Below are 19,622 nucleotides of genomic sequence, written 5' to 3'. Positions count from 1 at the left end.
GCACTGGGTTATAACTTATAAAAGTCTCTTAGTTACTGGTTAAAAGCTGTAGTTTACTACAACTGGGTTAGGAGCTTTTGTCAGTCTCTTGGTGTTTGTTATAACTAGAAAGAGAGAGAGAGAGAGAGAGACACCACCTCCCCAATCTAGAGGTCTGACGGCCTCTGGCCATACCATTTACACTCACAAACTGCTCAGCTCCCTAGGAGCCAATCACACAGTTGTTGTCAGGTAGAAGGCCTTTCTTGTCAAAACTGGACACCAATCAGCTAATTGTTGCTGGCTGCATCACATAACGCTGATGCCAGCCTGTCTGCAACACTGCTTGAAGAAGCATCAGTGTAAACACCCATTTCCAATATCTGCTTCTAGAAACATAGAAAATAGTTGCAGGAGTGGGCTATTTGGCCCTTCAAGCCTGCACCATCACTCAATATGGTCATGGCAAAGCATGCAATATCAATATCCCGTCCCCGCTTTCTCTCCTTGATCTCTTTAGCCACAAGCCTCTGGAATGTATCTAATGAACTGGCTCCAACAGCTTCCTGGGGGAGAGAATTCCACTGGTTCCCAACTCTTCCTCATCTCAGTCTTGAATGGCTTACCACTTATTCTTAGAGGGTGAAAGTACACCAATCCCCTCCACAGTGCCTGCTTTTACAACAGTCCCTTTCCTATTTCAGTCCAGTATCAAAAATACAGAAAAATAAAAAAAATTACAGAGTTTACAACAGGCTTTTACTCCCTTCAGTGTGGATGATTGAGGATAAGCTGATTGAGGTGTTTACACTGCCACAAGTGATTCTATGTGGTAGATAGAGAGAAATACTGTCCTCTGATGGGAATACCAAGAGGAAAGGGACATAATTTAGAGAGGAAATCAGGAAGCATTTCTTCAGACAAAGCAGAGCGGAAATCCCTCCTTCAAAAAGCTGCGGGAGGAAATGGAAACGTTATGAATGAGACTTTTGTGAGGTAAAGAAATGAAGCGTTTTGGAGCAAAGGTGGGCTTACAAAGCATGGGTGCAAAATGTCAGAACAGGTTTGAAGGGCTGAATGGCCTCCACCTTCACCTTGCTGAGTCATGTGACTAGCTGCCTGCCAGTCCCTCTGGGTGTATGTAAGTGTAAGGGGGTCACTGTCTGGGGTATGCTCTATGAGGGCCTAATGGTCCCAGATGGAGAGAACAGAGAAAGAGAAAGATTTTAAAACAGTGAGTGCGGGTAGGGTAAGAGTATAGCTTGCAAGGGAGAGATCACAGTGCCGATGATTCGGAATGCAAGAAGATCTGTGGAATTATATTTGAAGGGATGATTTTGGAACGTTATAAATCCAGAACAGATCTAAGTCCCACCTGTTGCAGCCTCACTAATTCTGCTGTCTCCCTCCCGTCACAACTGGGACATCATTGAGATGTTTTGCTTCTGTGATTTCTGCGGTGTTGTTTCACATTTGTTTTGAAAGGTCAAGCATAAATTAGACACATTGATAACTCAGTTAGATTTGTGTCCTGCCAGATGTCAAATTTGGTGACTTTTGTATTTCTTTTCCTACTTCTGAGCTGAGATGAGGAACATGAATGTGTATTTTTTTTTAACATTTTGGTTCTTTCTCACTGGTCTGTGCTGACTTGAAAAGTTTACATGCTTTTAATAAAAGGGGAACTGACTGGGCTATTGAGAGAAAATTGCAGCAAGAACCACTTCTATTACAAAGACATTCCAGGAAAAGTTACTCAAATATTTCAAATCATGAAATAGATCTGAATGCACTTTCATTGCTATAGTGCCTTCTTGTGACATCACAGGAGGTTTCAGTACACTTTACAGATGGTGAAAGTTGTTTGAAATGTGAGGGTAAAGTCACAATAGTCCTACCAGACCATAGGGCTGCTGTCTCATTGGAGAGAGATGGTGGGGTGGTTCAACATAAGAACATCCGGCCCCATCCAGCCTGCCCCCACCGTTCAATAAGATCATGACTGATCTTTTCATGGCCTCAGCTCCACCATAACCCTTATTTCCTTTACTGTTCAAAAATCTAACTTTGCCTTAAAAATATTCAACGATGAAACCTCAACTGCTTCACTGGGCAGGGAATTCCACAGATTCACAATGCTCTGGGTGAAGGAGTTCCTCCTCAACTCAGTCCGAAATCTGCTCCCCCCTTATTCTGAGGCTATGACCCCTACGTTCTAGTTTCACCTGCCAGTGGGAACAACCTCCCTGCTTCTATATAATCCAATCCCTTCATAATTTTATTTGTTTCTATAGGATTCCCCATCATTCTTCTAAATTCCAATGAGTATAGTCCCAGTCTACTCAATCTCTTCTCCATACATAAACCCTGTCCACTCCGGAAACAACCGAGTGAACCTCCTCTGCAGCCCCTCCCTCCAGCGCCAGTACATCCTTTCTCAAGTAAGGAGACCCAAGGGCACAGGGCGATGTTGAGAAGGAGAGCCCTTCATGGTAACCTCAGCTGGTGTGGGAATTGAACCCACACTAGCTGCATCGACCTGCATTGCAAACTGGCCATCCAACCAACTTAACTAACTGAGCCCCTATTGAAGAGCACTCGTCGTTGTAATGCAGAAAAGTGATGATAGTCCTGGCTGTTACTGCCTCTAATGTACTCATTCAGTGTGAGGATCTGCCCTATCCGTGTGCAGCAATTCCTTCTGAAACCATCTGTCAGTGTGTCAATATGCCAATCACACCGATTGGCAAACACCAAACCTGGGGCGGTGGGTGGGGGTCAACTGTGCAGCTCGGAGGATGCATTGGTCCTGAGAAATGGCAGGTGGTGCTTCTCATTCTGAGGGGAGCCTTGCACTGTTGGAGGTTCCACATTTTGGATGAGATGTTGAAGTGAGACCTCTCTATCTACCGACACAGGTAGGTGTCACTCAAATAGGGTCAGGGGTTTTCCTGAGTACCTGGGACTGAGATGTATCTTTGAACCAATGTTACTAAAAATGATCCTATCTGGTCATTCATCACATTGCAGTTTGTGGAATCTTGCTGCGTATTTGCATTTCCTTACATCCCAGCAGTGACTGTGCCCAAAAGGTGTTTCACTGGTTGCATAATGTTTTGGGCTGTCCTGAATTCGTGAAGGTTGCTATAAAAATGCACGCTCCTTCTTTACTTTCTGTGCTCCTAACCCATCCCAAACAAATCACATTTTAAAACATTTCCCTGGTCCTGCAGGTCAGACCTCCAGCCTTGATGGCCTCTGTTGTGATCTCCCCCTCCTACAGACTGCAAAGACCGTTACAGAATCGAAATTAGATTAGATTAAATTAGATTACTTACAGTGTGGAAACAGGCCCTTCGGCCCAACAAGTCCACACCGCCCCGCCGAAGCGCAACCCACCCATACCCCTACATGTACCCCTTACCTAACACTACGGGCAATTTAGCATGGCCAATTCACCTGACCTGCACATCTGCTGTGAGGCAGCAGTGCTAACCACTGTGCCACCGTGCCGCCCACAAATGAAATGAAGTTCCCCTTTGCTGTTTAGCCAGCCGCATGTTCACAAACGAACCCCTGACTGGCTGTGATTTTGTGCTGTAGCAACTGGAAGTGGCTATTAGCAGGAAATACTGAAGGTGTTGACCTGACCTCCACCCAGCTCCTGAGAAAGATGACATACTAACTCCTTCAGAGTAGTTAGAATGTAATGAGTCACAAAAACTCTTTTAAGTGTCCCCATCGCCCATCGAAAGTTTGATTATGTCGATAGATGTAAAGTATGTGTGGTTTGCAGTGTGGTAATGCGGATGCTGAAAGAGTGGCAGTTATCTAGTCTGAATACGTAGCTCATGCAAACCAATCAAGCTGAAAGACTCTACGAACACATTGCAGTATGATTGTTTCCTATGTAAGTGTTATAAATAGCAACGGATCACAAGCACAGATAATATTTCCTGAATATGGCCAGCAATGGTTTTACAATAAGCACAATTGATGCTCACAGATAAAGTTGTATTTCCTCTGCTTGAGTCATTTCGTATGGCCACTTTGTTATGCATTTAGCAGACGGAGTGGAGTGTGATTTGTTTCTGAACTGAATTACAACCACGTGGGCACGAGAGGAGGCCATTTTGCCCTTCGAGCTAGCACCCATCCTACATCTAATGTTTCTATTGCCCTTCGAGCTAGCACCCATCCTACATCCAATGTTTCTGTACTTCCTCACCATCAGTCTCAACCACTCCCAGGGCAGGGACAGCACTGAGTTAGATAGAGAGTAAAGCTCCCTCTTCACTGTCCCCCATCAACCACTCCCAGGGACAGGGACAGCACTGAGTTAGATAGAGAGTAAAGCTCCCTCTACACTGTCCCCATAAACCACTCCCAGGGACAGGGACAGCAATGAGTTAGATAGAGAGTAAAGCTCCCTTTACACTGTCCCCATTAACCACTCCCAGGGCAGGGACAGCACAGGGTTCAGTACGGAATAAAGCTCCCTGTACACTGTCCACCATCAAAGACTAACAGGACAGAGACAGGACAGGGTTAGATATAGGGTAAAGCTCCCTTTACACTGTCCCTCATTAAAACCTTACAGAAGAGGGACAGCACAGGGTTAGATACAGAGTAAAGCTCCATCTATACTGTCCCTGCATCGAACACTCACAGGACAGGGACAGCATGGGGTTGATACATAGTAAAGCTCCCTCTACATTGTCCCCCATTAAACACTCCCAGGACAGGGACAGCACGGGGTTAGAGACAGAGTAAAGCTCCCTCTACACTGTCCCCCATTAAACCCTCTCAGGACAGGGACAGCACGGGGTTAGATACATAGTAAAGAACCCTCTACACTGTCCCCCATTAAACACTCCCAGGACAGGGACAGCATGGGGTTAGAGACAGAGTAAAGCTCCCTCTTCACTGTCCCCCATCAAACACTCCCAGGACAGGGACAGTACAGGGTTAGAGACAGAATTAACCTCCCTCTCTCCCATCAAACTGCTGATGTTACAGGATTTGTACCATTTCCTGCTTCCTTTTCTGTGGTATTATTCTTTTTCTCTTGCATTTGAAACAGTCACCAAGTAAGGGAATAAATTGACTCATTGTGTTAAAAAATAGCATCCCTCCTCTTTGTTCCTTTACACTTTCAGTGACAATGGCCCTTGTTCCATTGTGTGACTCTACACAGCCTCTTAGCAGCAATAATGTGACTGAAAACAAAATATAAGTTTGCAGGCCTGAGTTAAGTGTGTCTCTCATTATCCTGGATCAGTATGTCAGTGACAAATTAAAATTGGTGAGCTGTCATTCAGTGGGCCAGTAATTCTAGAGCTCTTTACCTGCCAGTGTCAGCCAAAGCAATGTCTTGTCGCAGCCCAATTAACTGGGAGAGCAGCCAGATCGAGATGTTAATCCATCCACCAACCCCTTATCTCCTATTCAGGAACCTAATGCCAAATTATGGGAACAAAAAAGACAGGGCTTTTATCAAATGTGTGCTCTTTCCCCACCCCAAGAAAATTACTCCATGTCCCTGCAGGGTCAGTGATCCTTTGTTGGGTTTCGTCTGCTGTTTCAATGGGTTAGATTGTCAGTAATACACCGGGTTGCTGTCATTTGTTGCTCCCTGGCACCCAAAGTAAATGAGTATGTGTCATCGCAATTTGTATCTTAGTTGCCTTAATCGTGAAGTTATGATATCTTTGCTATTTTCACAGCTTGAATGACAAAGTTTTGTTTGGCAACTGAAAAGTTCTTTTGATCTCATTCATAGAGTCATAGAATCCTACAGCACGGAGACAGGCCGTTTAGCCCAAACTGGTCCATGCCGACCAAAATGTCCATCCACACTGACCACATCTCCCTGCACTGGCCTGCATCCTTCTAAACCTTTCCTATTCATGTATTTGTACTATTGTCTTTCAAATATTGTTAATGTACCTGCCTCAACCATTTCCACTAGCAGCTCATTCCATATGCGTACCACCCTCTGTGTAAAAAACATTGCCCCTCAGGTTCCCTTTTATTCTTTCCCCTCTGACCTTAACCTGATGCCCTCTAGTCCTCAATTCTCCAACGCTGGGAAAAAGACTGAGTGCGTTCACTCCATCCATGTCTCTCATGATCTTATACAGATACCCCCCCCCCCCCCCCCCTCAGTCTCCTAAAGAAGGCCAAAAGCCTTCTTCACTGCCCTGTCTACCTGTGGCTCCACTTTCAGTGAACCATGCACCTGGACTCCAAGGTCTCTCAGTTTCACTACACTCCTTAAGGCCCTGTCATTCACAATGAAACTCCTACCTTGGTTTGAATTTCCTAAATGCAAGACCTCACACTTATGTATTAAAGTCCGTTTGCCATTTCTTGGCCCACTTCCCCAGCTGATCAAAGTCCAGCTGCAGTTTCTGATAACCTTCCTCACTGTCCACAATACCACCTATTTTAGCGTCATCTGCAAACTTACTTATCATGTTTTGTACGTTCTCATCCAAATCGTTGATATGGATAACAAACAGCAATGGGATTAGCACTGACCCCTGAGGTATACCACTAGTCACAGGCCTCGAACAAACATCTTTCCACTATTACCTTCTGCTTCCTGCCATCAAGAAAATTGTGTATCCAATTTGTCAGCTCCCCTGGATTCCAGGCGATCTGACCTTCCAGCACAGCCTACCATGTAGATCCTTATCAAAAGTCTTACTGAAATCTATATAGACTACGTTTACTGCCCGGCCCTTATCAATCTTCCTGGTCACCACTAAAATATGGAAAATTGTATAAGGAAAAAGAGCACAAATGTGCTCATGTGGTGTACAATTTGGTGTGAAAATATCTTAGACACAAGAACATCAAGATAACCATCTTTGATACAGTCAAAAAATATTGAAACTCATTGGTGAAGGTATTTTGAGAAAATTCTACACACTGAGCCTTTGTAAATCTTTTGGAAAAGGAATATCTCCATTTATCTCTCTGAAGGTGCCACATTTGAAAATTGAGTTTTACATTGACAACAGCTATTAGACCAGCAGAAACGTTTAACAACTTTCAGTTTTTTGTCTTACAACAGCAATATTTGCAGCAACAAATGCTAAACAACAACATTAATAAACTAAGAATGCCACAAGAGAACAACATGAGCAGACAGGACAACCAGCATCCTAACAATATTTTTCCAAAACAAGAAACTAATCAATGACTTCAAACTCCTGCAGGTTACAGCTTACAACTTGCTAACAGCTCTTGATCAGTATTTCAGTTCAAGAACAAATGGGACACTGGCAGGATCATGCTTCAATAGCTGACACCAACTCCCAGAAAGTCTGTAGATAGTGTCATTAATGACCTGTATACACTTTCTGAACCATGCAGCTGTGGAAAATCATATTTCAGTTCATTTGTGACCAAACTGTTTATGGTCTTTTGGATAACTCATTTGTTGAACATTTGTTTGACAAACATTATGGAACAAAAGTTCCATTGAACGCTGAGCATTCCACAGAGCACATTGATTACTTAATGCACAATAAAGCATCTGACCAGAGAAGACAGAGCTCTCATCTGAACAGAATACCATATGTGACCATATCAACATGAAATTCTAACCCTTCTAAGGCTACAGTATTGTGTAATAGGTGTGGTTCTAAAATGCCTACATTAGTGAAGACAAAAGATGTGCACAGTCCAAAGATGTGCAGGTCAGGTGGATTGGCCATGCTAAATTGCCCGTAGTGTTAGGTATGGGGTAAATGTAGGGGTATGGGTGGGTTGCGCTTCGGCGGGTCGGTGTGGACTTGGTGGGCCGAAGGGCCTGTTTCCACACAGTAATGTAATGTAATCTAAAAAAAACCATCCATGCTTGCACCAACAATGTAGCGAAAGAGGTCACTCCTCAAAGATCTGCAACAGTCTGAAGAAAGTACCAGGCAACAAATTAAAGCATTCCCAGCCGAAAACAAACATTCAAACCTTGGAACACAACCTTGAAGAGCAACTTCATACTGGAAAGGAATAAACTGCTTCACATGAAGAACAGTACAGACAACTTCATTTCCTCCCAGGCCAATCAACAACAGTGTGGGCACTGAGCCGAAGACATGTAATCACCTCACAATTCTCAAAGCCTCCTACAGTTACATCACCCTGACTTCACTCAGCTACATTGACTGATTTAATAGAAGGAGCAGAGAACAAACAAAATCACCAACTTTAGCTCAATGTTGAGTCCTAGACTTTCCTGATATTTCATAGAGTCCCTATAGTGGAAGAAGGACATGCAGCCCATTGAGTCCACACCAACTCTTTGAAGAGCATCTCAGACCCCAACCTAAGCCTGTAACTCTGCATTTCCTATAACTAATGGCCCACCTAACCTGCACATCCCTGGGCATTATGGCCAATCCACCTTAACCTGCACATCTTTGGATTGTGGGAGGAAACTGGAGAACCCAGAGGAAACCCACACAGACACGAGGAGAATATGCAAATTCTACACAGACAGTTGCCTGAGGGTGGAATTGAAATGAGGTCCATGACGCTGGGAGGCAGCAGTGCTAAACCACTGAGCTACCGTGTTGCTCAATATAACTATCATAACAGATGAATTAGGTCAAAAGATTTGATCAGTCAAAAGTTCTTGATATGTTAGTGAATCAAAAGGTATGGGGAAAGGGCAGGAAAGTGGACATGAGGAATGTTGGATCAGCCATGATCCTATGAAATGGCAGACCAGCCTTGAGGGGCTGAATGTGGATCAGTGGTGCTGGAAGAGCGCAGCAGTTCAGGTAGCATCCAAGGAGCAGCGAAATCGACGTTTCGGGCAAAAGCCCTTCATCAGGAATAAAGGCAGAGAGCCTGAAGCGTGGAGAGGGTCGGACAAGTCTGGACAAGTTATGGGGACAGTGCTGAGCTGGAAGTTTAGAACTCGGGTGAGGTGGGGGAAGGAGAAATGAGGAAACTGAGGGTCTGAATGGCCTACTCCAGTTCCTTTTTCTGATGGTCTGATGGTCTTCAGATGATGAAACTATAAGAAATAGGAACAGGAGAATGCCATTTGGTCTCTCAAGTCTACTCTGCCATTCAATAAGAATATAGACGATCAAACATTCCTCATGTCCTCTTCCCTCCCTTTTACCTCCACCCCTTGCCCTGACTGATTTAAAAATCTGTCTGCCTCTGCCTTGAATATTCTTAACAGCCCAACTTCGACAGCCCTCTGCAGTAAAGAATTGCACAGATTCACTCCCCTCAGAGAGGAGGAATTCCTCCTCATCTCTGTCTTCAATGTGTCACCACTTACTCTGAGATGATGCCCCTCTGGTCCTGGACTCTCCCAAACAGGGAAACAACCTCTCCACATCCCCCCTCTCCCCCCCCCCCCCCCTCACCCACCCACCGTCTAAGAATCTTGTATGTTTTAATCAGGTCAAAAAAAAATCTCTTGGTTAATTTCGGAACAGTATTTCGAGCCAATGAGGTATTTCAGTGGAGAGTTGTGCGTTAGGAAACACGTCCCATCAAGATCCGAGAAACAGCGATGTTACAGTGAACAGATAATCTATTTTGTTTTGTGTTATTGGCTGAGGGACAAATGCCAGTGAGCTTTATCCTGGACAACATGTTCCCTCTAAGAGAACCCCTGAGATGAACAGTCACACAATTCAACTGCAGCCTTGTATCTCTCAGCCAACCCTCTCTCATCTGTTGTAATGCAGTACCACACGCTGCATAAAGCATGCCCTGGGTCTTGCGGGATAGCACGTGTTTATTGAGTTGAATCAAAGACCTTTTGTAATAAGATACAGAGTATTTCACATGAACACCTCCTTCAAAATGTCTTGGCCACTGTGTGAATGTTGAACAGAATTGCTATTCAATACGGACGGCTCTTACATTTTAATTAATAAAGCAATTAACAAACTGCGTTGAGAATATTCTCATCCCTTTCTCAGAAAATATGGGAGGTTGAGGAATATTAGTTCTTTTGTAATTCAAGTTCAGATTCTCTTCCTACCCCTTCCCCACCCGAATCTTTTCCAATACACTGCTTGAATTACCATCCTTCATTTGTCAACCTGGGGTGTGAGGGTCAGCAAGCTTTTCCACTGCAAGAGGCATCGGGCCAATTCCCCATCATGTAGTAATGCACCTTTTGTTAGCAGGGATGGGGGGGGTCTTGGTGTCTTTTTTGTGTCTTTTCCGGATATCAAAATATGCACGAGAATCAACAAAAACAGCCTGCATTTGTATAGTTGTTTTCTGGGACACTGAAGTCAGTAGACCACCTTGCTCTTTTTTCATAGAATCCCTACAGTGTGGAAACAGGCCATTTGGTCCAGCAAACCCACACCGACCCTCCAAAGAGTATCCTACCCTGACTCATTCCCTTACCCTACTACCCTCCATTTCTCATGACTAATGCACAAAGCCTACACGTCCCTGAACACTATGGGCAATTTCCCATGGCCAATTCACCTAACCTGAACATCTTTGGATTGTGGGTGGAATCTGGAGCACCTGGAGGAAACCCACACAGACATGGGGAGAATGTGCAAACTGCACACAGACAGTCACCCAAGGTGGGAATCAAACCCGTGTCCCTGGTGCTGTGAGGCAGCAGTGCTAACTATTGGGCCACTGTGCTACCCTTATCAGGGACTGACCTACCATCTTCAGTTCCCTGACTCCATAAGGTAACGCTACAGTCTGGCTGCCCCTCCCCATCTTTGGAAACCTCTGTCATCTCTACAATCCTTCAGGATTGCTGTGCTCCTTACAACTCTGGTTTCTTGAACACCTTGGTCTTAATCACATCGCCGTTGCTGGCCATGCCTTCAGCTGCCTGAGGACCCAGGTTCTGGAATTCCCACCGTAAAACTCTCCGCCTCCAGACTCTACCTCTGTGGCCATGTGTTTTGGTCACCTGTCCTAATGTATCATTTTAGACACATAGGTCTTAGGAGGCTCAAACCTGCTCCTTCACTCAATAAAACGATGGCAAAATTGGTTGTGGTCTCAGCCCTGCCTTGCTGACTGACCCTCTAACCCTCAAGGTACTTGCCAATCAAAATCCAATGCTCTCAGTCCTGAATAAATCCCAAGATGCAATTCTTCTCATCCATCTCACAAGGCAAACCTCTTAACCTTAAACTATACCACCAGCCACATGGGAAACAACTTCCTGATAGCCATCTTGTCCAGAATGTTTCAATGAGATCATTATTATGTCACACGAGAACATAAGATCAGGAGGAGGCCATTCAGCCCCTCAAGTGAGATCATGGCTAATATCATCTCGGCCTCAACTCCACTCTCCTGCCCGTTCTCCGTCATCCTTCACCTGTTACTGATTAAAAATCTGTCTATCACCTCCTTAAATTTACTCAAAGGCCCAGCATCCACCACACTCTGGGAGAGTGAATGCCACAGATTCATGACCCTTTGAGAGCAGGGATTTCTCATCACTTCTGTTTTAAATCTGCCACCCCTTATCCTAAAACTATAACCCCTCATTTAGATTACTTACAGTGTGGAAACAGGCCCTTCGGCCCAACAAGTCCACACCGCCCCGCCGAAGCGTAACCCACCCATACCCCTACATTTACCCCTTACCTAACACTACGGGCAATTTAGCATGGCCAATTCACCTGCCCTGCACGTCTTTGGACTGTGGGAGGAAACCGGAGCACCCGAAGGAAACCCACGCAGACACGGGGAGAACGTGCAAACTCCACACAGTCAGTCGCCTGAGGCGGGAATTGAACCCGGGAACTCTGGCGCTGCGAGGCAGCAGTGCTAACCACTGTACCACCGTGCCGCCCACTGTACCACCGTGCCGCCCACATGAGGAACCATTCTCTTTCCATCAACTGTGTCAATCCCCTTAAGCATCTTATAGACCTCAATTAGATCTCCCCTCATTCTTCTAAGCCCAAGCGAGTATTGGCCTAAACTCTCCTTATCTGACAAACCCCTCGTCCCTGGAACTGATCTCATGAACCATTGCTTAGTTTTGTGGCTTTCTGTCAAATCTTTCCTGATTCACATCACTTGCAACATCTCGTCACGTCAAAGCCATTGTGTAAATACCCAATTATTGCTGTTTTACAAAGTTAGGGAATAACATAAGAAGCGAATTGTAGGTGAGTCCCAGTGAAAGCAGCTTGTTTGTCCAGTATTTATAACCCCTTGAGCCTGCAGCCTCTCACTGCCTGCCTCAAGCTCTCAGTGATCCTGATAAATTAAAGCAGGCAATGGGACCGATACTCACATGCATCAGTGAGTCTCAGGAGGTTGACAGAGTGAGTCTGGATGTCCCCAATTAAGTTTCCCATGTTACACCAATTGACTAATGAGATTAGTGCACGTTCATAAACTGTGATCAAACAGGATGTAATGACTACATGGGAGTGAATACATGGCACTAATGTAATTGAGGCAGTCAGATGATTTCAAAATGCATGAGAGGGTGAATCAAGAGATTCACATCCATCATCTCGATACTGACATCTGATTAATGCCTTGGAATGCATTTTTATTTCCTAATTCTCTCTGTGCTGACAGACTTGTTTCATATCTAATATCTCTAATTTGGCAGGTAGTATATTTTTGCCTTGCCTTGTCAAGCACAAACATTTATCTCAACATCTCCCTGGTCATTACCTGATCATCTATTTTAGAATCATCATAGGTGGGCGACACGGTGGCACAGTGGTTAGCACTGTTGCCTCACAGCGCCAGAGACCCGGGTTCAATTCCCGCCTCAGGCAGACTGACTGTGTGGAGTTTGCACATTCTCCCCGTGTCTGCGTGGGTTTCCTCCCACAGTCCAAAAATGTGCAGGTCAGGTGAATTGGCCATGCTCAATTGCCCGTAGTGTTAGGTGCAGGGGTAAATGTAGGGGAATGGGTCTGGGTGGGTTGCGCTTCGGCGGGTCGGTGTGGACTTGTTGGGCCGAAGGGCCTGTTTCCACACTGTAAGTAATCTAATCTAATCCCTACACTGTGGAAACAGGCCCTTTGGTCCAAACAAGTCGACACCAATCCTCCAAAGAGTAAACCTCCCAGACCCTACCCTATTTTTACCCCTGACTAATGCAGCTAATCTACACAACCCTAAACACTCTGTGCAATTTTGCATGGCCAATTCACCTGACCTGCACATCTTTTGGACTGTGGGAGGAAACTGGAGCACCCGGAGGAAACCCACACAGACACGGGGAGAATGTGCAAACTCCACACAGACAGTCACTCGAGGCTGGTCCTTGGTGTTGTAAGGTAGCAGTGCTAACCACTGAGCCTCTATGTTGTCCTCCAACAGTGCAACACACAGTTATCCCTTCTGTAGTGAAAAAAAGAATCAGCTCAAACCTGCTCAGACCTTTCCCACACTCAGAAACTCTCCCTTCTGTGATCATTCTTGTGAATCTCCGTCCTTGCATTTTTGACAGTGTCTCTATCCATTCTATGATACCAGAACTGCTCACAGTGCTCTGGGTATGGTCTAACTGAGAAAGTAATTCTCCAATCTGTCTTGTCTCCTTTTCAGAAACTGTGGCTCAGTGGTCAGCACTGCTGCCTCACAGCACCACGGTCCCTGGTTCGATTCCGGCCTTGGGTGACTGTCTGTGTGGAGTTTGAATATTTTCCCCGTGTCTGTGTGGGTTTCCTCCAGGTGCTCCAGTTTCCTCCCACAGTCCAAAAGATGTGCAGGTCAGGTGAATTGGCCATGTCAAATTGCCCACAGTGTTAGGTGCATTAGTCAGAGGGAAATGGATCTGGGTGGGTTACTCTTCGGAGGGTTGGTGTGGACTTGGGACGAAGGGTCTGTTTCCACACTGTAGGGGATTTTAAAAAAAATGCTGGAGATCACAGTGGGTCAGGCAGTGTCCATGAAGACAGAGCAAGCTAACGTTTCAACTCTTCAACAGAGCTTGGTCTCCTTTTCAAATAGAATAGTCAACATGGTTCCCCCTACCCTTACTAAAGCCAAAAACTATTTCATGTTTAACATATGGAAGCACTTGTTGAAAGAGTTGCAAGTTTTATTTTATGAAACTGATTATCCATTTTTGTCTGGTCTTGGTCTTCCTGCACTTGCTCTCCTCTCCCAAGAAAGGCTGCCAGTTCCCTCTGTACCTAAAACAATCTCTCTCTGTTCGCAATTCAGCCTTTCATCTTACCTCAGGGACACCTGAAATGTCTTTTATAACCACCTCCCCCCAAGTGTCTGTCTGCTCACCCATGATTAAGAAGTTTAAAATAGTTTCACTAGTTTTTTGAATTCTAATCCTCTATAAATAACAAATAACAGTACAGCACAAGAACAGGCCCTTCGGCCCCCTTTATAAACTAAAACATTCCTATTCATGTATCTGTCAACATGCCTCTTAAAAGTTGTGATTGAATCTGCCTCTACCACCTCCTCTGGCAGCGCATTTCATGCATTTACCATCTTCTGTGTAAAAAAACCTCAACTCTCACATCTCCTTTAAACCTTCCCCCTTTCACTTTAAACCTATATCCCTGAGTAATGCCTCCCTGGAATAAAGACTCTGGTTATCCATTCTACCCATACCTCTCATAATTTTGTGAACCTCTATCAGGTTGCTCCTCATCCTTTCAGTTCAAGTGAAACTAAGCTCAAACCAAGTTTGTGCAATCTTTCCTCGCCGCTAATACCCTCCAAACCATTCAACATCCTGGTCAACCGTTCTGTACCTTTGTCCAAAGTCTCCACATCCTTCTGGTAGTGTGGCGACCAGAACTGTGCACAGTATTTCAAGTGTGGCAAAACTAAAGTTCTGTACAGTTGTAATTCCTCGCCAATTTTTATACTCTATGCATTGACCGATGAAGGCAAGCATGCCATCTGCCTTATTGACCAACTTATCCACTTGCGTTACCACTTTCAGAGAACTGTGGACCTGTACACCTAGATCCCTCTGTACGTTAATGCGACCAAGGGCCTTGCCATTTACTGTATACTTCCTCCCTGCATTAGACCATCCAAAAAACATTTCTTTGTCTAGATTAAATTCCATCTGCCATTTCTCAGCCCAAGTCATGGAATGCCCTGCCAGTAGCAGTGGTGGACTCTCCCTCTTTATGGGCATTTAAGCGGGCATTGGATAGGCATATGGAGGATAGTGGGTTAGTATAGGTTAGGTGGGCTTGGATCGGCGCAACATCGAGGGCCAAAGGGCCTGTACTGCGCTGTATTCTTCTATGTTAAGTCTCCAGCCTATCTATACCCTGCCCAAGTCTCCAGCCTATCTATATCCTGCCCAAGTCTCCAGCCTATCTATTATCCTCTAGTAATCCTCCTCACTACCTGCAGCTTTCCCAATCTTTGCGTCACCCACAAACTTACTAATGAGGTCACCTACATTCTCCTCCAAACCATTTTCACAAGCATTTTATATTTACAAATTCTGAATATATAAATTATATATGTATATAATTATGCATATATAAATTATATGGATTAAACATTCTATATATATATAAATAATATGTGTATATAATTCTGTATATATAAATTATTTTTTTTTTGATTTTTTTTAGATTACTTACAGTGTGAAAACAGGCCCTTCGGCCCAACAAGTCCACACCGACCCGCCGAAGCGCAACCCACCCATACCCCTACATTTACCCCTTACCTAACACTACGGGCAATTTAGCATGGCCAATTCACCTGACCTGCACATCTTTGGACTGTGGGAGGAAACCGGAGCACCCGGAGGAAACCCACGCAGACACGGGGAGAACGTGCAAACTCCACACAGTCAGTCGCCTGAGGCGGGAACTGAACCCGGGTCTCTGGCGCTGTGAGGCAGCAGTGCTAACCACTGTGCCACCGTGCCACCCACACATGGAATAGATGGCAGAGGATGGCTTCGATCCATTGACCTCTGGATTATGGGCCCAGCACGCTCCCGCTGCACCACTCTGCTATGTTACAATTATGAAGAGAAAATGAGGTCTGCAGATGCTGGAGATCAGAGATGGAAATGTGTTGCTGGAGAAGGGCTAATGCCCGAAACGTCGATTCTCCTGTTCCCTAGATGCTGCCTGACCTGCTGCGCTTCTCCAGCAACACATTTCCATCTATGTTACAATTATGTATATATAAATTATATATCGATAAAATTCTGGTCCTAGGGAGTGCTGCTGAACAAAGACACCTTGGAGTGCAGGTTCATAGCTTCTTGAAAGTGAAGGCGCATGTAGATAGAATAGAAGACGGTGTTTGGTATGTTCTCCTTTATTGGTCAGAGTATTGAGTACAGGAGTTGGGAGGTCATGTTGCGGCTGTACAGGACATTGGTTAGGTCACTGTTGGAATATTGTGTGCAATTCTGGTCTCCTTCCTATCGGAAAGATGTTGTGAAACTTGAAAGGATTCAGAAAAGGATTCACAAGGATGTTTCCAGGGTTGGAGGATCTGAGCTACAGGGAGAGGCTGAACAGTCTTTATTCCAGGGAGGCATTACTCCAGGTTTTCCCTGGAACGTCGAAGGCTGAGGGGTGACCTTATAGAGGTTTACAAAATTATGAGGGGCATGGATAGGGTAAATAGGCAAAGTCTTTTCCCTGGGGTTGGGGAGTCCAGAACTGGAGGGGTATAGGTTTAGAGTGAGAGGGGAAAGATATTAAAGAGACCTAAGGGGCAACTTTTTCACACAGAATGTGGTACGTATATGGAATGAGCTGCCAGAGGATGTGGTGGAGGCTGGTACAATTGCAACATTTAAGAGGCTTTTGGATAGGTATATGAATAGGAAGGGTTTGGAGGGATAACGGCCGGGTGCTGGCAGGTGGGACTAGTTTGGGTTGGCTTATCTGGTTGGCATGGACAAGTTGGACTGAAGGGTCTGTTTCATGTTGTACATCTCTATGACTCTACATAAATTATATATATATATATTAAAATTCTGCATATATAAATTATATATATATATTAAAATTCTGTATATATAAATTGTATATGTACATAATTCTGCATATATAAATTATATAAAAATTCTGTGTATATAAATTATATATATATTAAATTTCTGTATATATAAATTATATGCACATAATTCTGTATATATAAAATATATATTTATATAAATTCTTAAGATGGAGGTGGCAAAGTAGCAATGTTTGGGCCATTGAACCCAGGACTCATCTAGTCCTGTCTGCTTTTCTTTTCTTTCTTCATTTTTGTCCTCTTACTTTTCTTTCTGTTTTCTTTAAAATCTTTCCTCCTATCTTTTCTCCTCGGTTGCAGTAGCATTGGTGAGAGCACAGTCTGTGCAGAGTGATGGACAAAGATGGCAGCATGGGGTTGGGCAGAGACAGCAGCAATGCCAGGATGAAGTGGACATGGCTCTTCCCCTGCCCAAGGTTTCCTGGTGATCAATGAGCCGGTCCCAGGCCTAATCCCCTGGTCTGTGTTCCAGAGGTGATGGCGCGGAGAGGCACAGTTACAGCAGAGTCGCCAGTTTAGCTACAGGGACTTGAGGTACTGGGCTGGAGGAGATCCAGGCCCAGGGCTGAGCTAGAAGTGGGAGCTGTTCCAAACATCACCTCACGTCTCTGAGACAACTTTGAAATTGGAGCATGAGAAGTAGAAGCAAGAGTAGGCCATTCAGCCCCTCAAGCCTGCTATACTCATGTAAGATCATGGCTGACCTGCCTCAGGTTCAGTTCTTCTTTCACATCAGCTCCTAATAGCCCTCACTTCTCTGACATTTCAAGATCTACTTACCTCTGTCTTAATCACTTCCATGGATGTAGCTTCCACAACTCTCTGGTCCAAGAGATTCCTTTGCATCTCAGTTTTAAACAACCATCCCTTTATTTTGTAACAGTGTCCCCTGGTTCAGATTTGCTATAAATGCTGTGCCTTACAATTGTGTCCTCCACAACCACCTGATGAAGGAGCGGCGCTCCGAAAGCTAGCGTGCTTCCAATTAAACTTGTTGGACTATAGTGATTAGAGTACTTACAGTGTGGAAACAGTCCCTTCAGCCCAACAAGTCCACACCGACCCGCCGAAGAGCAACCCACTCAGACCCATCCCCTACATTTACCCCTTCACCTAACACTATGGGCAATTTAGCATGGCCAATTCACCTGACCTGCACATTTTTGGACTGTGGGAGGAAACCGGAGTACCCAGAGGAAACCCACGCAGACACGGGGAGAATGTGCAAACTCCACACAGACAGTTGCCTGAGGCGGGAATTGAACCCAGGTCTCTGGCAGTGTGAGACAGCAGTGCTAACCACTGTGCCACCACTATAACCTGGTGTTGTGTGATTTTAACTTTGTGCACCTTAGTTCAGGATTCCTCTTGAAATGGTGCAATGGAATCCACTGATGAGTGCAGATGGGACCCTATTTAACTCCACACTCAAGAGGGGCATCTCAGACACTGCAGCCCTCCTTCAGAGCACACCAACACTGGAAATGGTCAAGCTGGGTTCTCAGCTTGAGTCTGCGCTGGGACTTGAACCCACAACCTTCTGATCTCAGAAGCAACATTCATAACCACTGAGTCATTGCTGGCACTTAAATGTGTTGTGATCTTGAGCCAGAGAGTGATGGGAATGCAGCAAATTACCTTGGAAGTGCTTCTGATTTTGACTGTGAAGAGACCAACTTTTTGTGCCGGTCAGAAAAGTGCAGATGCAGGTCTCAGCTCTCTATAGTCAGACCTTTCTCCCTTTAGTACTGACACACCCATGAAGAGTCCCCTGGGGGAGCCCAGTTCAGCTCTCATTCTCTGAAACAATATACAAGTGGGATTTCATTAGAGACCAGGTGCCAGTAAGTCTGACCCTACTCAGTCAGAGTGACAATGCTTGTGTCAGAAAATGCAAATTTATACATTTGCGACAGTTTGAGAAAAGTTCAAGGCGGTTGGTTCTCCAGTTTTATTTTAGCATCCTTACTTACTGCTGAAAGAATTCTCACTGAGTGCTCCTCAGATGTAAGTATGTGATTTATGATTTTGTTATCTCAATCCACGATATTCTCTGATCTGGTCCCTCACTGTCTACTCCCAATCTCTGTCTGTCTGTCTGTCTCTCTCTGACCTTTACTTACTGCTGAAAGAATTCTCACTGAGTGCTCCTCAGATGTAAGTATGTGATTTATGATTTTGTTATCTCAATCCACGATATTCTCTGATCTGGTCCCTCACTGTCTACTCCCAATCTCTGTCTGTCTGTCTGTCTCTCTCTGACCGAGTCCCTAATTGCCCACTTCCCAATCTCTCTCTCTCTCCCTGGCTTGGTCTCTCACTGTCTCCTCCCCAATCTCTCTCTCTCTCCCTGGCTTGGTCTCTCACTGTCTCCTCCCCAATCTCTCTCTCTCTCCCTGGCTTGGTCTCTCACTGTCTCCTCCCCAATCTCTCTCTCTCTCCCTGGCTTGGTCTCTCACTGTCTCCTCCCCAATCTCTCTCTCTCTCCCTGGCTTGGTCTCTCACTGTCTCCTCCCCAATCTCTCTCTCTCTCCCTGGCTTGGTCTCTCACTGTCTCCTCCCCAATCTCTCTCTCTCTCCCTGGCCTGGTCTCTCACTGTCTCCTCCCCACTCTCTCTCTCTCTCTCCCTGGCTTGCTCTCTCACAGTTTCCTCCCC

Source organism: Chiloscyllium plagiosum, chromosome 18, assembly GCF_004010195.1.
Source record: "Chiloscyllium plagiosum isolate BGI_BamShark_2017 chromosome 18, ASM401019v2, whole genome shotgun sequence".
Lineage (NCBI taxonomy): Eukaryota > Metazoa > Chordata > Chondrichthyes > Orectolobiformes > Hemiscylliidae > Chiloscyllium > Chiloscyllium plagiosum.
The sequence above is the reverse complement of the archived record's forward strand: the minus strand, read 5'-3'. Positions refer to the sequence as shown.